The sequence below is a fragment of the Anomaloglossus baeobatrachus genome, chromosome 1 (assembly GCF_048569485.1).
Source record: "Anomaloglossus baeobatrachus isolate aAnoBae1 chromosome 1, aAnoBae1.hap1, whole genome shotgun sequence".
Classification (NCBI taxonomy): Eukaryota; Metazoa; Chordata; class Amphibia; order Anura; family Aromobatidae; genus Anomaloglossus; species Anomaloglossus baeobatrachus.
Window position 1 is genome coordinate 609387514 of NC_134353.1, and position 12629 is coordinate 609400142.

At 43.8% G+C, this 12629-nt stretch overlaps 1 protein-coding gene across 2 annotated transcripts in view; it reads right to left on the bottom strand.

The window, feature by feature from the left end:
- The window catches only part of GOLM1 (golgi membrane protein 1), a 164528-nt gene extending 152216 nt beyond the window's left edge, over positions 1–12312 (bottom strand). The window contains exon 1 of one of the 2 annotated variants that reach the window (XM_075318475.1): positions 12083–12312. The gene's annotated coding sequence lies outside the window, so the exon portion shown is untranslated. The remainder of the gene's footprint in view (positions 1–12082) is intronic. The other variant, XM_075318466.1, reaches the window with a different exon arrangement.
- Positions 12313–12629: the final 317 nt, after the last annotated feature.

Sequence of the window (12629 nt, forward strand, 5' to 3'; positions counted from 1 at the left end):
GTATGGAAGCTATTGTGCTCACCCCACCACCAGGCATATCCTACCCTGTTCTCGACCTTAAAATGATAGGAGTCTGCAGGTAGAGGGTTGGGTTGATGGGATGATAAACAGTCAATAATGTAATATGCAACAGTCAGTAAAATCTGAGACTGTTACTTCACCATGTAGTATGGATAGCATGAAAAGAATCTAACCAGTATTTTATTAGACTAGACACGGATTATAAATCAAGCCCTCTTCCTAAAGGAAAACCCTTCATATGCAGCATAAAAAGGATACTGTTCAGTATACTCAAAAAAAATTGAGTCCTCTAAGCCAGCTTACCGGTACACCCCCGACGTGTAGAATCCAATAGCAATCCAAAGAAAGAGTCCGCAAGGAGACCAGAGCAGGAGCCAGCCACGAAAATCCAAATAAGAAAAACTTCAATACCCCAGCGGACAAATTTAAGGACTCGATTTGTAGTTAAAAAAAAAAAATTTCTTGCAAATTTTATTAGGAAAATATCATTAAAAATAGATCCACACTCTGGACAGTATAGTAAACAGATCAGGAGTGGTAGCCTCACGGACTACGCATTTCGGCGTACATGCGCCTTCTACATGGTCCTGTCCAGAGTGTGGATCTATTTTTAATGATATTTTCCTAATAAAATTTGCAAACGCAAGAAAAAAATTTTAACTACAAATCGAGTCCTTAAATTTGTCCGCTGGGGTATCGAAGTTTTTCTTATTTGTTCAGTATACTATATACATATACTGCTCAATACCACAAAAATAAAAAAAACCTATACACCAACACAGACTGCAGTCAGCAAAACAATGCTTTGACTCTCCCATACAGAAGTGTGCTTGCTCAGCCGAACGCTCCTGTGCGCTCTACAGGGCTGTGAAGTTCGAGTATATTATGGTGGAGTCGGCATAAAATGATTCGACTCCGAAAATGTACATAATATATAGGGTACAGTAGTTCAATGCAGTAAGTGAGAGATTTTTACATAATTTGGGAAAGTTCTGAAAAGTCTTATAAAATGTCTGTTCTATTTTTGATCTAAGGATTTAGGCTTTTAGTTGGGATGAACCTGTGCTGCACTTTACATACAATACATGCTCAATAGCCATTTACTGCATAGTGTATTTCATATTTATAAATTTATTAAAACTTTTTTTGTGTGTTAAATTTTGTTGTATCTAAATAGCTTGCTTATTTTATCAAATTCTTTGATGAAAAACCTGATTTTACCATTTTACTACAGTAAATTTATCACTTAAAAGTGGTTGTCTACTACTAGGACAACCCCTTCTGATTCCACATTTCCCCCAAGTAAAATAAAACCTATTCTCACCTCCCGTAATGATGCTATTACAGCAGTGCTGAGGTTTGCGTTCCAGGGACTCCAGTGACGTCACGCGAGCGCTGCCTTCTGTCTTCGGACCAAATGAGTTAAGCAACAAAAAGTGAGAGCTGTGGATGTGCTCACTTAATGTTGCTTGCTTGTTTGGTCCGAAGGCAGGGAGACAGAAGCCGGCACTCATTAGACGCAGGGCTTGCGTGACGTCACAATGTCATGTGAGCACCAGAAACGTGAACCACAGCACCGTTTGAACGGCGCCGGTACGGCAGGAGAGTATAGGCTTTATTATTTACCTTGGGGAAACGTGAATTCAGCAGGGGTTGTCCTAGTAGTGGACAACCCCTTTAAAGGGAACCTGTCAGGTGCAATATGCACCCAGAATCACGAGCAGCTCTGGGTGTACATTGTCACCGTAATTCCTGCCTAACCGTCCCTGTATACACTAGCATAGATAAAGAGATCTTTAGAAAAAGTATTTCTAAAGATCTTATTTCGTATGCTAATGAGCGAGGGCAGTAGCCCCAAGGGCGCTGCTTCCCTTGCTAGTCAACCCCATTAGCATGTTAGTATGCCCCTGTGGGGCATAAAATAAATAAATAATGAATGGTAGCGTCAGAGAATGATCTCAATCACCTCTCCGCTGCCATCGTGTCAGACACTGGATTTCAGCTTAGTGCGCATGCCCCCGGAGGTTCGGTCATGCGCACTATGAAGTCGGGTGTACGTGTCCTGGCTTCAAACTGAAGTAGTGCGCATGACCGAACCTCCAAGATCATGTGCACTGATCTGAAATGCAGCATCAATTGTCGATGGCGGCAGAGAGGTGAGATCATCCTGTGACGCTGCGTATTCATTAGCATAAAAATAACAAAAACAAACAAGTGCACAACATCTCATAATATAAGCAACCCATTAATCATAAAGCTGCTCCATAATCAATTATGAAAACCAAAAAAATGGGGCAAACGGAGAGTTAAATGGCTAAAAGTAAAAATGTATTTTATTTATCAAATAATATATAATAAAGAATCATCATAGAAAAACACACACACACATTAAAACCAATGTGTTACTAGAGGTTTACAAAAAATAGGGGGGGGGGGTTGAGCAAAAAAATCCCAACCCAATCCCACAAGAGGCAGACACAAAAGTGTAAAATATAGGGAAATCCAGTGAGAGTACAAAAATTGGTAACAGCATAGAAGGTTATGAAATAGAGGGAATTATTGAACGTATATAGCCTCAGTCTTGCTATTTGTCCCGGCCATAATAAGGCAAGGGTAATCCCAATAAGCGTCCTCAAAGTCAAAGTAAAGTCTCACCCATAGACACAGTTGGCCCTACAATGTGTCTCAGACTGCCAACGGGACCTCCGACGCGCGTTTCGCGATGTTGTTTGACCGCTTCATCAGGGAGAAATCATGCAGGATGACCATTGCAGGACCTGTATTATTTCTCCCTGACGAAGCGGTCAAACATCGCAAAACGTGCGTCGGAGGTCCCCCCCCCTATTTTTGTAAACATCTAGTTGCACCTTGGTTTTAATGTGTGTGTTTTTCTATGATGATTCTTTATTATATATTCTTTGATAAATAAAATACATTTTTACCTTTAGCCAATTAACTCTCCGTTTACCTCCTTTTGTTTTTTTTTTGTATTCATTAGGATGTTAGCACACCCACAGGGGCGTACTAACATGCTAATGGGGGCGACTAGCAAGAGAAGCAACGCCCAGGGGACTACTGTCCTCGCTCATTAGCATATAGTAAAAGAACTTTAGAAATACTTTTTCTAAAGATCTCTTTATCTATGCTAGTGTCTACAAGGACGGTTAGGCAGGGATTAGCAATATGCACCCAGAACTGCTCGTGGTTTTGGGTGCATATTGCACCTGACAGGTTCCCTTTAAATATGAGGCATGTAGGGAGTCTCAGTCAGAGCCAGGGAAACTGAGGAATTGGAGGTTTGGCTTACAGACTCCACAGCCCTGGTTCTCTATGAAAACTTTCTTGCTTTTCCAATATAAGCCTTCAATTTGTTTTCATGGCTACATCATTTATTCTAATTCTAATAAACAATAGGATGCATTTAATTGAAATGATTCACATCAGTTGTCTGGCATCGATAAGCAGTGAATTTTTGCACAAACAATTTCAGGGCCAAATATCTTTTCTCTCTCACTACTTTTGAGATGTCGCAAGCTTGGGAGATACAGCCATGTATTTTGCGACAGATTTACACAGAATTTGCTAATAAAATTTAGCGCAAATCTACACCAGTTAATAGGGGGCATAGATATAAATTTTCGAAGCTCAGATGGTCCAAAAGGCTCCAAACCTATTGAGTGGTGTGTGACTATTTTGAGTCATACACCTCTCAATAAATAGAGAACAATAGAGGAAAATAGGGGTTTTTTTGAGCCGCGCCAATGATCACTTCTCAGGTATTCAGATTAATGGATCTTTATTTTGCACAGGTCTACGCGTTTCTGGAGTCTCCGCTCCCTTCCTCAGGACCATCAGGCATAAGAACACATCAAACCTCTCAATAAATGACACATTGAACCTTAGTAATTGTCCCCTGCTTTGTTTAAAATTAGATTATAAATTGTTACCTAACTTAGGAATGATTCTAGTCAGATGAAAGCAGCAGTTTTTGGATTCTATAGTACAGGAAAAGATCCCGTTTTAAGCCCACTAAACACTTTGGATAAGGCTGGAGTCACACTAGCATAAGACCCTCACCAGTGCAAAGTGAGAAAATCTCACATTGCCGTCGGCCCCATTGAAGACAATGCTGCAGCTCAGATCTGCAAGTTTTCCCTCAACCCTAATCGGACTGAGGGGAAAAAAAAAATGGCAGCATGCTGTAATTGTCTGTGAGTCTATCATCACTCGCACCAATACAAGTCTATGGGTGCGAGTGAAACATCGGACTGCACTCAGATGACATCTGAGTGCACTGCGATAAACGCAGAGGCTGACAATGGAGAAGATGGAGGAGACCACTCTCTCCCTGTCTCTTGTGAGCCGAGCGTCATTAGCACATCGCATCTGAAGCTCTCGCATCGGATGCCATAGAGAGTCCAGCCTAATTTACAATAATAGATGGTTTGGGCAATAGCAATCTCGTACGACTCTCACATACATAGGATCGCTCAGTCTGCTGATCGCTCCCATATTCTCTATGTGAGATGTGCTGCTATAATACGACAATGTTCTATCCATCATCTGTTGGGGGACCCAATATACATTAGACTGTCGACCGCACCCCTCAATATTAGCAGGTTTCCTCCGACATTAGTATAACATGTTTGAGGTTCATGTGCATCCTAAATAAATTAACACATTCAGCAAATTAGCTGGAGGTAAAGTGATCAAGAAAGCACAGAGAATGGTTCATTGAGAAGGTCAAAGTGACACCAAAATGACACATGCAAAATCAAACAAAATAGAAATCAATTGACAGTAGAGACAATGTACTCCTATACGCATAGTGATAAGCGCAGAACAGCACAGACACAGAACAAGCAGGTCTGGCCTGTATAAATTGTATCTATTGTTATATATACCTGCCAAGAATGTGGTTTGACAACACAATGCCATATCTACAGAGATAGACTGACAAGTTAAACTGTCATTTGATAGCTCTTGACAGAAGACTCTCCATTCTCGTTTGTTCAGTTGGTTGTTTGCTCTTGTGCATAAATTATCTTAATATTGACATGTCATATACAGTGTACACAGATATACGTACTCCTCCCTCTCTGCTATGAACTCTACACAGGTAAGGCTACTTTCACACATCCGGTTTGAGCTCTGCGGCTCAATCCGGCTGTGAAAACTATGCAACGGATGCGGCGAAAACACCGCATCCTTTGCATAAGTTTTTACATGCGGCCCGTCCGGTTTTTTCCGGTTGCGGCATGCTACTGAGCATGCGCAGTGGAAAAAAACGCATGCGGCGAGCGGATGCGTTTTTTTTTCCGCATCGCGCCGCATCCGGCCTCCATAGGTATGCATTGGAAAATGCGCCGCAGCGGCCGGATGCGGCGCAATGCGGTGTTTTTTGCCGGAGCAAAAAACGTTGCAGAGAACGTTCGATCCGGCCGCGGCATCGGCTAAATCTGCCGCATGCGGCAAAAACCGGACCGAACGCAAGCCCCTGCGGCACAATACGGCACTAATGTAAGTCTATGCAAAAAAAAAACGCAACCAGCGTTACAAAAGCCGGTTGCGGTTTTTCTGCAGAACGCCGTATTGTGCCGCAGAGCAAAAATCCGGATGTGTGAAAGTAGCCTAAGGCTACTTTCACACATCCGGCTTGAGCTCTGCGGCTCAATCCGGCTGTGCAAGCTATGCAACGGATGCAGTGAAAACACCGCATCCTTTGCATAAGTTTTTTACATGCGGCCGGTCCGGTTTTTGCCGCTTGCAGCATGCTACTGAGCATGCGCAGTGGCAAAAACCGCATGCGGCGGCCGGATGCGGTTTTTGCCGCATCCGGCATACATAGGGATGCATTGGGAAAAGCGCCGCATCGGCCGGATGCGGCGCGATGCGGTTTTTTTTGCCGGAGCAAAAAACGTGCCAGGGAACGTTCCATCCGGCCGCCGCATCGGCTAAATCTGCCGCATGCGGCAAAAACCGGACCGAACGCAAGCCCATGCGGCACAAATTAAAGTCTATGCAGGAAAAACGCAACCGGCAGCAAAAAAAAACGGTTGCGGTTTTCCTGCAAAGTGCCGGATTGTGCCGCATTGCAAAAGCCGGATGTGTGAAAGCAGCCTTACAGAGCTTGCCCAGAAAACTCCCCCATACAAGCCAATTTACATCTCCAGACCACAAGTTCCTATGGTCCAAATTGCAGCTCAAGCAAGGTCACCTCCTGATCAGATACAGAAGACAAGATATATAAAAATAAAAAAGATACTTTCCCTATAAAAGCAGAGGGCTGTATAATCATCAAGGAGCCCCAAATCTGACAGTCAAATGCCCACTGCAGCCATGGAATCTAGGTGGTTAAACAGAGGGAGGGGGCTTTTTTGTCAACCATCAGTTCTACTCTGATGAATGCTGGGTGCCAATGGGTTGCGGAGACCACTATGGACTACCCATGAAAGATTGAGATATATATATATATATATATATATATATACATATATATATATATATATACATACATATATATATACATATATATATATATACACATATACACATACATACATACATATATACACACACACACACATATATATGTATATTATACACACACACACGCCCTTCATATATTTGCGTACCCCACCTCTTAAAATGGTGTGATTAAGTGTTATTAAAACTATTCAGTGTTACAAAATGGTACAAAAAAAAAAAATCTCATTTTGTGCAAAAAGTAATTTACACCCTGTGATGACAAACAAATGCAATCCCATGCCAGAATCAGTCTATTTTTTAATCCAGCCTTCAGAGTGCTGCCCATGTGACCCGTGCAAACTACATTTCCCACAATTACTTGCTTCTTCTCCAAGTTTCCTGCTCTCCTCCAAGGGTTCTACTATGTGCTTGTGTCCCCCGGGGCAGAGCTGACAGGAGGAGGACGTGGTGCCATGTACTGTATCTAATAAAATACCAAGAAATGTAATCCTCGTGTGATCTTACTACTCTGTGTAAAAGCTTTGAATACTCCATCACCCAATTTTGTAGGTGTTTTAGATACATTTCCCCCATATGGTTCCAAATCTTGGGTTTTGTTGCCCATTTCAGCTAGTCACAGTGCAGCTACCAATTTAAAAGAGCTGGGGCTGAGTGAAGGATTGTTCTTCGTGCAGTGAGCTGACTTATTGATCCCAATTTTCTGTACATATGATGTTTTGATCGCTTATGAATACATTTTTCTGGAGGCAAAGTGACTTCCCCCAAAAATCGCGCAATTCTAGAGTTTTGGCTTTTCTTTTTACGGAATTTAGAGTAACTTAAACTTTAGATTTTAATAGATCAGACATTTGTGAACGCAGCTAAACCAAATATTTAATTGTTTCCTTTATTTTTAACAGGAGGAAAAGGCTCATGATTTGAAAGTGTGTGTGTGTGTATATATGTGTATGTGTATGTGTGTATATATATATATATATATATATATATATATATATATATATATATATATATATATATATATATGTGTGTGTGTGTGTGTGTGTGTGTGTGTGTGTGTGTGTGTGTGTGTGTGTGTGTGTGTGTGTGTGTGTGTGTGTGTGTGTGTGTGTGTGTGTGTGTGTGTGTGGTGTGTGTGTGTTTATATATTTATTTATTATAAAGCTTTTTAGTGTAGTGATATGAAATATTTTTTGCCCTTTATTTATAATGGTGAAAAAGGGTACAATTTGAATATATATATATATATATTTTTTTTTTTACATTTTTTAGTGCCCTTAGGGGACTTCAAACTGTGATTGTTTGATCACTCATACTATATACTGCAGTAACAGAGAATTGCAGTGTACATAGAGAATATTGGTCTACTATGGGGCTTAGCTGGACTGAGCTTCACAAAAGTACAAAGATGACAGCAAGAGTGTCATTAGTAGATTCATGGCTGGCATAGGAACCCATTGGTCTCATCGCAGGGAGCTACTGGGTGAAAACCAGTGCTTGTCCATTTAAATGCTGCTGTCAAAGATTAACAATGTCATTTAAATGGCTAACCGACGGGCATGTTAAAGATTGATATCGGCAATGTACCGTAGTTTCGCTGGAATTCGTTACGAGTCTTTTATATCAGGCCTGGAAACTGTTGGGCTCCCACTGGTTAGATCCGGCTCCTACGGCAATCGGGGATCTTAGGGCGTCAAGCCTAAGACACACGGCATGAAAATCAGTGCGAGTGGAGTGCGATAAAACATCGCATTCCACTCGGACCAATATTAGCCTGTGTGTCAGCACCCATGAGCGATTATTTTCTCAGCCCTAATCGGACCGAGAAAACAATCGCAGCATGCTACGACTGTAATGCGATACTAGTTTCTCTCGTACCCATTCAACTCTATGGGGCAAGGAAAAATAAATAAATAAAAAAAAAAAAAATAAAATAAAAAAATCGCACTGCACTCGCATTACACCGGTGTACCGCGAGTGCAAAGCGAGAATGGCAATAGCCGGCTACGGAGGAGAGAGGGAGATAAATCCGGCCCTGCCCCTCCTCAGTGCCGGCCCGCCCCCCGCAGCTGTGGTCTGATCGCACGATTGGACCTCAGTCGCAGGGACACTCGCATGATACTCGGCTCCCGCTGTGATGCCACTGTGAGCCGAGTGTCATGCGAGGATCGCAGTAGTGCCCCGTGTGGCCCCGGCCTTAACGCTATACTTCAGCTGGAGAGGGGAGTATACCTTAAAAGAAATGCACTGAAGAAGTTCAATAAGATCTGGGGGGGCATGGTTGGATACCCCGGGCCTTCCCTCTTCAGCACTGCTGCAAGACAGTGTGGGAGACCAGGTCTTCCTTCTGGTAACCGATTGATAATTTACTGGAATGGGGTGAATTGTGTGTTGCTGGGACACACATGGCTGCTTATGTGAGGGAATTTATATTATGGGTAGTATAATATGTACTTTGTGACCTATGTGGGGCATAGACTGTAGCTGCACTGTTTATGCCCTCTCTCTGTAATGTTTTTGCGGGGAAACAAACTGTTATTTGTGTTGTGTAATTTTGTGGATAATTAAAAATGAACCTGATTTTTTTAAAAAAAAAACAAACAAAAAAACAACAAAAAAAACATTCCAACGTTTTAACCTTTTACTGACCTTACTCCAGTCCTGCGGCCTTTGATTAACTTCTGACTGGCCCGAAGTCAGCGGTTATATCACAAGTGCTCAATACAAGTCTATAGCTGGGTTTACACACTGCAACATCGCAAAGGACATCGCTGTAACGTCACCGGTTTTGTGACGCAATAGCGACCTCCCTAAGTCTCTGCTAAGTCTCTGGTGAGCTGTCAAACAGGCAAACCTGGCCAACAACGCAACAGTGATCCGGACCTGCAGAGCGACCTAGCTGGTTGTTGGGGACGTTGATAAGCAGCTTTTTGAAAGGGAAGTTGCTAACAAAGTCGCTGCAAAGTCTTCACACACTGAAACTTCATGCTGCACAGCGGGAAACAAAGGACCTAGGAATGGTCCTGAACGATTTGTAACGATTACAACTTCACAGCAGGGGCCGGGTCGCTGATAGGTTTCACACACTGCAACATCGCAAACAACATCGCTATTGCGTCACAAAACCGGTGACGTTACAGCGATGTCGTTTGAGATGTTGCAGTGTGTAAACCCAGCTTATGAGAGACAGAACGAAGCTCTCACAGACTTGCAGTGATTTGTGACCTTCCGCGCACTCCATGAAACACTGGAGCAGCCGGGAGGTCACAAACTAATGCAGACAAACATGAGCAGTGCTGATAACAAATGAAGATGACAGATGGCGAGTATAAGGCTATGTGCGCACAGTGCGTTTTTCGCGGTGTTTTTAGGTTGCGTGTTTGTGCTCAAAACTGCATGACCTTGCTTCCCCAGCAGAGTCTATGACTTTTCATTTTTGCTGTCCGCACACAACTTTTTTTTTAAGCTGAGTTTTTGGGCTTTAAAAAAAAAAAAAAAAAAAGGGACATGTCAATTCTTTCCTGCGTTTTCCCCCCATGCAGTGCATTGGAAAAACGCAAAAAAACGCACCAAAACATGGGTGCATTTTTAGTGGCCAAAAACGCAGCGTCAAAAAAATGCAGCATGCGCACATAGCCCAAGACAGGTTAGGGGACTTAGATTAAAAGCACAACTCCAGAGGAAAAGAAAAGAAAGAAAAAAAAAACGCTGGAGGGGTGCTCTAATGCATCAGCAGAGGGCACTTTCACATTGCATTTTCACCTACACTCACTGGGTCCGTCGGGTTCATCAGAGTTCATTGGGAACTCTGATGACCTCCTGGACCTCACTGCACACACACCGCTTGCTTGCTGAATACTTAACAGTCACCGGAGGTGCTGTCTCCGGCGATGCTCCTGCTTCCAGGTCCTCAGTGCAGTGAATAATCAATGAGTATAATTAGTGGGGGTCAGAAGCGGGAGACAGCAGAGCCGAAGACAGCACCGCTGGATACAGGGAAATATAGAAAATCTTTTTATTCAAAAGACCTGTGTTTTCTCCGGTATATGTCACACAGATCACATCAGTGTGCGTTCAGTGTGCCACTCGTGCTGTCGGAGAAAAAACGGATATGTCTCTGTGTGTGTGTGGGGCCACGAGGGATCACACGGTCCGCATGAGTAACAGCATAGACTAACATGGGCACGTGTGGCATCCGTGTTAAAAACGGATGTCACACATACCTGAAACACGGACGTCTGAAACTGCCTAAGGGTACGGTTCCACTTGAGTTTTGCACGAACGAGTGCAATCTGATAAAACATCGGACTGATCTCACACCAGTGCAAAACTATGGGGCAGTGTCCATCTGCGATTGATTTCTCATGCCATATCGGCCAGAGAAATGAATCACAGCATGCTGCGTTTGGCAGGGATTATCAGCTCACGCACCCCTATACAAGTCTATGGGAGTGTGTGAAGTTTTTGATTTTTTTTTGTTGTTTTTTTTAAATCCGCTTTAGGCCACATACACACATTGAGTATTTGGTTAATTCTTACCTTAGTATTTGTAGGTGAAAATCAGGAGTGGGTGATAAATACAGAAGTGGTGGCCGTGGGTCTATTATACTTTTCTGATTGTCCCACTCCTGGTTTTGGCTACAAATACTGAGGTAACATACTGTGGTGTGTGTTTCAATCCACGACACGCCAATTTCTCCTGCAGGTACACGGAGTTCTATATGCGGACAATCCACAGGTAAAAAAACCGGCATGCCTTTTTAGTGTGTTTTAGAGGAAACTCAATGTAATCCGCACATAGGTATATCAACAATATTATCAAAGCCAAATACCACGAAGAATCAAAAATAAAGCAGCTTTATATAAAGCATGACATGTCAACAAGTCAAAAGCAGGTAAAAACCACACAAATATGCAAGTAACCTACTAAGTGCAGAAATGCTGTAATGTCAGAAACGCCATAAAAAGCTCCTGGTGTGAACGGAGTCTTAGCCCCAGAGATACGTGCATGCTAATATTGATGGAGGGGGCGTGGCTAATAGGGCAATAATACAGAGCAGCAAAAGACACGCCCCCAGAGTCCTGTGAGCTCCTCCCCCTTGTTATAACAAAACTGAATATCCAGGGTGGTCATATTGCCGTGCGGCACCAGGACAGGACAGACCCTCCAGACCAGCGGAGCATTAAAGCAGTGGGAGGGATTACCCAATGAGAATAATCCCACACAACCAGATTATAGAGGGTGGGATAGTGAGATTGGCGGTGAAGTGTCCCAACACCTCTATAAACGGAGACAGGAACAGATCCTGGTTAACCATTAACTGGCTGTAAACTGAGGCATTCACCCACTCCATACCAAACCCTTACCTGTGACCTGATACACCAAGCAACCACTACTAGCAGCCATGGCTGAGACTAATAGTTCTGTCTGTAAGGCTATGGTGTGGCTGATAACAGGGAACAATAGCCCGCCAGCTTATGTGGCGCTCTCCACAAGGCCGGTTCCCTGACACTTGGCCATACAGTGCAGGCCGCCTATTGCCCCCAATGGCCGCACTTCAGTGCCAGCACTCACCTCTGCCGCCGTCCTCGGCGCCCAGCTCTGTGCCACCGGCTCCTCAGCGACAGCACCAATGTAAACGTGTACTCCCTGCCCCAGGACTCCGCGTCAGCCGCGGCTGCTCGCTTCGTTGCCAGGCAACCCGCAGTCAACCAGCCAGAGCTGTGAGGGCAGGAAGAGGAAGTAATGAGGGTGGAGGGAGGCGGGGAGCAGGGCGGTAGGTGCGCGCTCAGGTGCGAGGCAGGGAGAGGCCATGGCGAGGGACCTCCACGTCACACAGGAGCCCGAACACGCAGGAAAGCAGGAGTCTCAGCTGATCCAGTCCGTGCTGCAGAATAACACACAGCAGCGCCCCCTTCTGACACACGATAGGAAGGACAGGGCTCCGGGACACACAAAAGTCAGGAAAAAGACACCAAAATCATATTGAACTCGGCTGTGTGCCATGCCCCTAGGCTGAGGACATTTAGGCCATGTTCACATGTTGAGTATGTAGGGATTATTTTTTACCTCAGTATTTGTAGCCAAAAGCAGGAGTGGAACACACGACACCACTTCTGTA